This window comes from Leopardus geoffroyi, chromosome B3 (assembly GCF_018350155.1).
Source record: "Leopardus geoffroyi isolate Oge1 chromosome B3, O.geoffroyi_Oge1_pat1.0, whole genome shotgun sequence".
Lineage (NCBI taxonomy): Eukaryota > Metazoa > Chordata > Mammalia > Carnivora > Felidae > Leopardus > Leopardus geoffroyi.
The window spans coordinates 23,822,272-23,832,081 of NC_059337.1; the positions used below are offsets into that span (position 1 = coordinate 23,822,272).

Below are 9,810 nucleotides of genomic sequence, written 5' to 3' on the forward strand. Positions count from 1 at the left end.
TCCTAATGTCTATGGCCGATTGGTTTACAAAGGCCATGATAACAGCTGCCTTGCTTTCCGGAGCCTCTGGATCCATGGGGGTATAGGTACGGAATGCCTCCATGATCCGTTCTAAAAACGCAGCCGGAGATTCATCTTTTCCCTGTTGTACATTTCCTACCTTGGCCAAATTGGTTGGCTTTCTAGCAGCCATTCGGAGACCCCCCCCATTAGAGTCTGGCGGTAGACCCGGAGCCTCTCCTTACCTTCTGCCATGTTGAAATCCCACTGGGGCCGAGTTAAGGGGAAGGAGGCATCTATCTGAGCCTGGTTGGTCGTGGGATTCCCGTCTGCTCCCAGAACTAGTTTTCGGGCCCCATTGAGGATTCTTTCTCTTTCTTCAGTCGTGAACAGGACCTGCAAAAGCTGCTGGCAATCGTCCCACATGGGCTGATGGGTAAAAAGAACAGAGTCTAATAAATAAATAAGCCCTGCCGGTTTCTCGGAAAACTTAGGATTCTGAGCTTTCCAATTGTAGAGGTCACTAGTGGTGAAAGGCCAATAGAGTGATGGGGCTGATTCCCCTCCGCGTCTGGGGGTCCGGTGGCTCGTAGGGGCAGAATAGTGGAGTCGGTGGTGGAGGCGGATTGCTCCCTCTGAGCCCTTTGTCTGGTAAAGGGCGGGCTTCCCACTGGAGCGTTTCCGCCTCCCGCTCTGGGAACAGCGTCTGCCTCCCCCGGAGGGGGAGGATGGTGTTCTTCCAGCATCCTAGAGGGGTTATACGGGGGAGGAAAAATTAATTCTTCTTCAGTATCCCCCTGTAGGACAGGGTAGAGGGGTGCTGAAGGCTGGGTAAGACTTTTCTTCTTCTTTGTCCCCTGCAAAGCAAGAATGGGTTTTAGCTTCGGAGGGAGTGGGGCTAGGAAGGGCTTAAGCCAAGAGGGTGGGTCTTCTACAAGGTCCTGCCAAGTGATAATGTAAGGGAGCTGATCAAGATGGCCCGTCTTAGGCCGAGAGATGATACTCCTGACTCGGTGGATGGTAGGGAGGTCGAAGGTCCCCTCTGGTGGCCATCCGACATTGAAAGTTGGCCACTTGCTAGAACAAAAAAACTGCAACCGACCCTTTTGGACTTCCACACTGAGGTTGTTAGCTCTTCCCCTCACATCCTTAAAGTGATCAATCATAATATTTAGAGGAGTAGTCTGAGTCTGTCCCATAATGTCCGTCCAGTAAGTCCACAGAACAAAACAGAGAAACACAAAAACAGATAAACAGAGGGCCCCTAGAAAGTCTTCCAACTCCATGGAAGCAAAACTGAGAGCTAGCTTAGACATTTGAGGGGATTCCACGTCCCTCCAAAACCGATGAGGGGATTCCACGTCCCTCCAAAAGGGAGGATCGGAACGTCTTCCAAAACTCCCAGCCCGTGGTCCTCCAGTGCATCCACTTAGACTGTGTCGGGCACTACCAGAATTCCAGAAATGAGCTCACACAGAAAAGACAGAACAAACAGACACTAACCGTGGCCAGTCAGGCTCTCCGGGTCGGGGGTCCCTCGGGGGTCTTGGGGATCCCGGGCCAAGTCCCCAAATGTTATGCCCAGAATTTGTGATCCCCAAATACCGCCAGGAAGCCGAGTCCAATGTAAAAGCAAAAGATCCTTTATTCGAGCTAGCTCGAACTCAATCCCCTACCTGCACCGACGCAGCGGTGAGATACCAGGGAAAGAGAGCGACTTTCAAAAGGACAAAGGTTTTATTGGGGCCTAGGGGCAGTTGGTGAGGTAATGGCTATGGCCTCAGCCGATTGGCTGGGGAAGGGTCCGAGTCCTGTTAGGCAGGTGAGGGGGGGGTTACTCAAGGGCAGGAGGTGTGGTCAAGGTGAAGGACACAGAACAAGATGGAGTCGGCGGGCGTAGGCCCGCCCTTTCAATGACCTGAGTCAAAATCAAAAGTCAGATGCCTGAACAACTGAGCCACCCAGGCGCCCCCAGTTGATTCTTTTGTTTGTTTGTTTATTTTTTAGTAATCTCTACACCCAACGTGAGGCTTGTATGACACCAAGATCAAGAGTCACAAGGTCTTCCGAGTGAGCCAACCAGTTGCCCCTATGCAGTTGATTCTTGAATTTTTTTTCTTTTTGCTATATCTATCAGGTAGAGGGAAATGGTCTCATAGATACTCATGAGATACTCTCATATACTTTTTTTTTTTTTGAGGCATTTTTTTAAGTAGGCTCTATGCCCAACCTGAGGCTTGAACTCATCACCCTGAGGTTAAGAGTCACATGCTCCACTAACTGAGACAGCAGGGCACCCTCTTTTAACCATTTTTGTTTTCAGCTTATCAAACTCTCAATTCAGAAAATGTCACTATGTGATGCTTAAATTCATTGTGTATTACATGAAGAGATTCAGTATCTGTTGTTGTTTATCCAACCCTTTATTCTCTTTCCAAGTCTCCCTTTAACCTTTCGTTCTTTGACTAAATGGTAGAGTATCATTTCAAGATCAGGTATCAATTTTTGGAACACTTCCTTATGTTACCAGATCATCTTCATTCAGTGAAATTATTTCAGGAGTTTCTGCCATTAACTGAGTTCAGTGGCCAAACATTTCATCTGAATAATTAATGTTTATTGAGCATTTGAATTGGTGACTGTCTCCATTCCAACAAGTGATAATGTATTCTAACATTCTGTCATATCATTACATGTTCCTTCATATTCTTTTTTTAAGTAATCTCTATACCCAATGTGGGACTCAAACTCACAACCCTGAGATCAAGAGTGGCATGATGTTCTACCAACCAAGCCAGCTAGGTGCCTCTCTTCACATTCTTTAATAAGCTCTACCTACCCATCTTTAAAAAAAAAGTTTATTTATTTTGAGAGAGAGGGAGAGAAAGCACAAATTGGGGAGAGGCAGAGAGAGGGAGAGAGAGAATCTCAAGCAGACTCCACATTGTCAGCACTGAGCCCAACATGGGGCTTGATTTCATGAACGATGAGATCATGACCTGAGCAAAGATCAAGAGTCGGATACTCAACTGACTAAACCACCCAGGTGCCCCATATTCTTCTTAAGCATCTTAACATCTTCCACATCTGTTATACTATCTGGATCTAGATCTTGCCAATTCACTGGCATATGCTTGTGATCTTCTTAGCCTTATGATGAAAATAATAATGATAATAAAAAAAAAAGGTGTGGGAACTTCAGTCAAATTATCTGTGCATCAGTTTTCTTACTCTTTTCAGAGAATGTTATAGAAAATAAAGAAGTTCATATATTTAAAAAAAAAAAGTTTTGAGTACTTGAAGGGAAGCCCACAAGTTAACAAGTTCTTTTGTCTTTCTCTCCTAATCAGTGGGGTTCTGGAACTGGCATTGGTGTGGGAGCTAGAGAAGAGTGGTACTCAAGGCTAGCTGAATATTGAGTATTAAGTTTTCTGAACACGATTCCAGTGTGTGTGGAGTTTTTACCCATACCATCAAGCAATTCTTGGAGACCATCTGGGTGACCTATAATTGAACTCCATTCTGACACCATCTATCCACAGATAAAATCAGATTCCACAGGTTAAGGATTCAGACCCACAAAACTACCCCTTCATTCATATGCCAATTTCCAAATTCAGGTTGTTACCTGTGCTTCTTACCAACTGGCTGTAATTCAGATTCATATGGCCTCCTCCTTAGGTGGGATTAATTTGCTAGATTGACTCCTAAGACTCAAGTAACCAGTTTATTCACAGATTACAAGTTTATTACAAAAGATATAATGGATAGCTAGATGGAAAGACACACATGGCAAAGTCCCAAACAAACGAACTTGTTTCTCCATGGAGTTTGGGTCCAGAACGTTGCACATGGAACCATTGTTTCAGCAACCTGGAAGCTCTCCTAACCCTAACTTTGTGGGGTTTTATGGAGGTTTTATTACATACGAATGGTTGATTGGATCAGTTTACAATGGCTAATAATTTAATCGTCAGCCCATCTCCCCCTCCCACAATATCAGGGACATAGGACTGAAAATTCCAACCCTCTAATCACATGGTTCTGGCAACCAAACCAGACCCCTTCTTTCCAGACCTTCTAATGTTACCTCATTAACATAACAAAAGGTAATTTTAGCACTCTCATCACAGGAAATTCCAAGAATTTTAGGAGCTCTGTGCCAGAAAGGGGGTGAAGATATATATTATAAATCACAGTACAAAGGTAGCAAGTTCCCCAGAGGTAAGGTCTCACCTTTAGGGTTGCAGCTCAATATTCTGTGAGCCATGAGCCAGCCCTGGTAGCAAGTTTCAACCATTGTGGTACTCTCCCCAGACTATCTCTTACCACCACAGAGCCACTGCTACTTCTATTTTTTTTTTTTAGTTTTGCCTGGTGACAATCCTCTCATAAGCTTACTATACTGTACTTATCCCTGTCTTTACTAGCAATGACGTTGCATATACCAAATGATTTCAAGTTTGTTTCAGTTTTTTTTTTTTTTTTGAGTATAATGTGTTTCCCAGCAGTGAGAGTCATTGATTCTAAAATGATGATTGAAAATTCACTTTTTGCCAGCTCATTTGTGGAATTGTTGGTAAGAAATCTATGGCTCTTATGGGGAGCTGATTTGGAAAAGAGAGAAGGCAAGCAGTCAGACAATCTACTGTTTATGAAAGGATGATGAGCTAAGTGTGTTTGTGAATGTACTGTTTGAGACATTAGCAGAAGACACCCAGGTAGGGATTCTTAGGGAAGACATGATTGGGTTAGGGCTCCAGGGTATGGAAAGGGGGTGGATTTTATGGAGGTTCACAGGCCAGGAGACTAAGCTTGGAGATACTTCCAAAAAGGGAAAATATCTGTTTCACAGACATAGGGAGTGAGAAGAGAGAGACAAGGTATGGGGTTTGATGGGTTATTAGGCCCCATGGAATGGAGGATACATGGCATGCATTGAAGGATTGTTACTGGGTTAGTCTTCTGGTAAGATATGGAGAAGTCTACAGGATAACTGGAAAAACAGAAAGAATTGTATCATAAAGACACATTTGGAACTGGTTCAAACTGTATTCATTTATACTAGCGGTCAGTAAGTACAACCTGTGGCCAAATCCAGACTTCTACCTGTATGTATGTGGCGTGTGGGCTAAAATTGATTATGTTTTCAAGTAGCTGGGAAAAATCAAGAGGATACTATTTCTTCAAATTTCAGTGTCCATAAGTAGAATTTTATTGGAATGCAATTATGTCCATTTGGTTATGCATTGTCTTTGGCAGCTTTTGCACTGTAGCAGCAAAGTAGTTGCAACAGAGACCTATGGCTCTTAAAGCCTAAAATATTTCCTACCTGGCTCTTTACAGAAGAAGGTTGCTAACCCCTGATTTATATAATTAAACTATTGTTGAATGTCCATGTAGGTGTAGTCATTCAATTACTTGTGTGTATGTTGTGGGAGATCACAAGTTAGGAACATAAGACCCCTTTTATCTTAGAGGTTACATTCTGGTGGACATTAGATTAATGTTTAATTGGTGTGTTTATTTGAAATGCAGATAGAAGTACTAGCATATGGAATGTGCTTTGTGTTAAGGTGTCTCTACCTCTGAAAACCTCCTGAAAGGCTCCTGAAGTTTGTGCTGTCCAAACTAAAATAAGGAGGGAGAGAAAAGTCCTAGGCTAGACGCAAGAGTCTGACCTGAGATTCAGATGTGACAGGACCATGGAGGAATGGGGACTGTTTCTTGTCTTGAATGTGAAGTAGGGAGTGTTTTGAGCACAGTATTGGGAAGAGAGAGAAGTCATGAAACATCTCAAGGAGAGTGACCTATACCAAGTTATTTGGATTGGAGGTTGCTTTGCTCCCATACTTGAACATGTGGCTTGTTCAGTGCAAATGTAATCAAGGGAAACTTCAAACAGGAGAGCTTTCAGACCAATGGAATCTGAAAAGTTGCCCCCAAATCTGAGAAGGTTCCTCCTGCTTTTAGGAAAAGTGAACTGTAGATGTTCATTCTTTGTGTTGGTTATATTATTTCTCCATTTTGCAGCCTTCCTGCTTCTTCTGACTGAAAATGTCTGTGACTATCTTGTGAATTGTGTAATAATGAGTCAGTATCCTCCTAACACATATAATTATTTATATATTCTGTTATTTTTTGCTTAAAACTTATCTCTAAGAATCAGGGATAGCTTAACAAGCCCTTTGTCATCAAGGCCAAGCTTGATGACATATTAACTTTCAGGGAGCCCAGATTCCTGATATCTGGTAAAAACGGTGAGAGGGTTGGAAACCAGAATCTCAGTGGAAACAGTCAGATTTGCGTGTAGCATAAATTTGGATCAATGGATTAGTGACGATTAAGGCCAGGGGAGTAGGGACCAAAACAACTTTAGTTAGTATTAATAACCAATAGAATTAATTGTTTTTTTTTTCAGAATTGTTGATAGAAAAAATAAATGTTTTACCAGTCACTTATAAAGTAAAATCCAAAACAATGTCCCTGGAAATGTATAACAGAGTGACATTTTTTAGTACTTTAAAATTTGCATCTGGACTTGATTTTCATGAATCTCCTAACTTTCTAATTTGTAATAATGCTTTGTACTATCTGTGTGTGTGTGGTCAAATGCATATAAGATAAAATTTACCATCTGAATCACTTTTAAGTATATAGCTCAGTAGCATTAAATGTGTTACATTGCTCTGCAATCATCAACCATACATCTCCAGAACTCTTCATCTTGCAAAACTAAAACTCTGTACCCATTAAACAATAATTCTCCTTCCTGTCTATCCTGAGCCCCTGGAAATGAGTATTTTATTTTTTTGTCTCTATAAATTTGACTACTCTAGATACTTCATATAAGTGGAATCATACAACATTGTCCTTTGCTATCTAGCATATTTCACTGACATAATGTCTTCACGGTTCACCCATATTGAAGCATATGACAGAATTTTCTTCCTTTAACTAAAACTAATATTCCATTGCATTTATATGCTACATATGGGTAATAGTGTTTCCTAAAAAATATATATATATGTATACATATATATGTAATATATATATGTAATGTATATATATGTATGTAATGTGTATATATATGTAATGTGTATATATGTAATGCGTATATATGTGTGTGTGTATGTATGTATATATATGTGTGTGTGTATATATATATATATATATATATATATATATATATATACAGTTGTCTCCCCGAAGGGCTGAGTGGAAGGCACAAGGGAGGGTGCCGTTCAGGATTAGTATGTGGGATCCAAGGCCAGACAACTGTATGGGCCACTGGTCGGGTAGGCCTCAGGAATCCTCTCTGGCAGCTACAGCTGGGCCTTGAAAATAACATGGTGATGTTCCAGGTTCTATGCCGAGTGATCCTGCACCGCTTCTGGACCCCAGGCACGTGGTGTTGTCAGACTTTGGTATTGGGTCCCCATGGGGAGAGAGCCTTAGCTAGGGTTAGGGTGTGTGTGTGTATATATATACATTGGGAAACACTATTACCCATAGCAGATGTACCATTATACGTTTCTTTTTTTTAAATATGAAATTTATTGTCAAATTGGTTTCCATATAACACCCAGTGCTCATCCCAACAGGTGCCCTTCTCAATACCCATCACCCACCCTCCTTCCCACCCCCCATCAACCCTCACTCAGTTTGTTCTCAGGTTTGTTTTTTTTTTAATTTTTTTTTTCAACGTTTATTTATTTTTGGGACAGAGAGAGACAGAGCATGAACGGGGAGGGGCAGAGAGAGAGGGAGAACAGAATCGGAAACAGGCTCCAGGCTCTGAGCCATCAGCCCAGAGCCCGACGCGGGGCTCGAACTCACGGACCGCGAGATCGTGACCTGGCTGAAGTCGGACGCTTAACCGACTGCGCCACCCAGGCGCCCCTGTTCTCAGTTTTTAAGAGTCTCTTATGCTTTGGCTCCCTCCCTCTCTAACCTCTTTTTTTTTTTTCTTTTCTTCCCCTCCCCCATGGTTTTCTGTTAAGTTTCTCAGGATCCACATAAGAGTGAAAACATATGGTATCTGTCTTTCTCTGTATGACTTATTTCACTTAGCATAACACTCTCCAGTTCCATCCATGTTGCTACAAAAGGCCATATTTCATTCTTATTGCCACGTAGTATTCCATTATGTATATAAAGCACAATTTCTTTATCCATTCATCAATTGATGGACATTTAGGCGCTTTCCATAATTTGGCTATTGTTGAGAGTGTTGCTATAAACATTGGGGTACAAGTACCCCTATGCCTCAGCACTCATGTATCCCTTGGGTAAATTTCTAGCAGTGCTATTGCTGGATCACAGGGTAGATCTATTTTTAATTTTTTGAGGAACCTCCACACTGTTTTCCAGAGTGGCTGCACCAGTTTGCATTCACACTGACAGTGCAAGAGGTTCCTATTTCTCCACATTCTCACCAGCATCTATAGTCTCCTGATTTACTCATTTTAGCCACTCTGACTGGTGTGAGGTGGTATCTGAGTGTGGTTTTGATTTGTATTTCCCTGGTGAGGAGCGACATTAAGCATCTTTTCATGTGCCTGTTGGCCATCTGGATGTCTTCTTTAGAGAAGTGTCTGTTCATGTTTTCTGCCCATTTCTTCACGGGATTATTTGTTTTTCGGGTGTGCAGTTTGGTGAGCTCTTTATAGATTTTGGATACTAGCCCTTTGTCCAAAATGTCATTTGCAAATATCTTTTCCCATTCCGTTGGTTGCCTCTTAGTTTTGTTCATGGTTTCCTTTGCTGTGCAGAAGCTTTTTATCTTCAGGAGGTCCCAATAGTTCATTTTTGCTTTTCATTCCCTTGCCTTTGGGGATGTGTCAAGTAAGAAATTGCTGCGGCTGAAGTCAGAGGTTTTTTCCTGCTTTCTCCTCTAGGGTTTTGATAGTTTCCTGTCTCACATTCAGGTCCTTTATCCATTTTGAGTTTATTTTTGTGAATGGTATAAGAAAGTGGTTTAGTTTCATCCTTCTGCATGTTGTTGTCCAGTTCTCCCAGGACCATTTGTTAAAGAGACTGTCTTTTTTTCCGTTGGATATTCTTTCCTGCTTTGTCAAAGATTAGTTGGCCATACTTTTGTGGGTCTAATTCTGGGATTTCTATTCTATTCCATTTGTCTGTGTGTCTGTTTTTGGGCCACTACCATGTGGTCTTGATGATTACAGCTTTGTAGTAGAAGCTAAAGTCTGGGATTGTGATGCCTCCCGCTTTGGTCTCCTTCAATATTACTTTGGTTATTCAGGGCCATTTGTGGTTCCATATGAATTTTACGATTGCTTGTTCTAGCTTCAAGAAGAATGCTTGTGCAATTTTGATTGGTATTGCGTTGAATGTGTAGATTGCTTTGGGTAGTATTGACATTTTAACAATATTTATTATTTAATCCATGAGCACGGAATGTTTATCCGTTTCTTTATATTTTCTTCAATTTCCTTCATAAGCTTTCTATAGTTTTCAGCATACAGATCTCTTACAAGTTTGGTTAGGTTTATTCCTTGGTATTTTATGCTTCTTGGTGCAACTGTGAATGGGATCAGTTTATTTGTCTTTCTGTTGCTTCATTATTAGTGTATAAGAGTGCAACCGATTTCTGTACATTAATTTTGTATCCTGCGACTTTGCTGAATTCATGCATCAGTTGTAGCAGACTTTTGGTGGAGTCTATGTGGTTTTCCATGTATAATATCATGTCATCTGCAAAAGTGAAAGCTTGACTTCATCTTTGCCAATTTTGATGCCTTTGATTTCCTTTTGTTGTCTAATTGCTGATGCTAGCACTTCCAACGC

The 9,810-nt window shown here is 41.5% G+C and overlaps 1 pseudogene; it reads right to left on the reverse strand.

Annotated features, from left to right (window-relative positions):
- Nucleotides 1-3,130, reverse strand: LOC123583611 (annotated as a pseudogene).
- Between the last annotated feature and the right edge of the window lie 6,680 nt (nucleotides 3,131-9,810).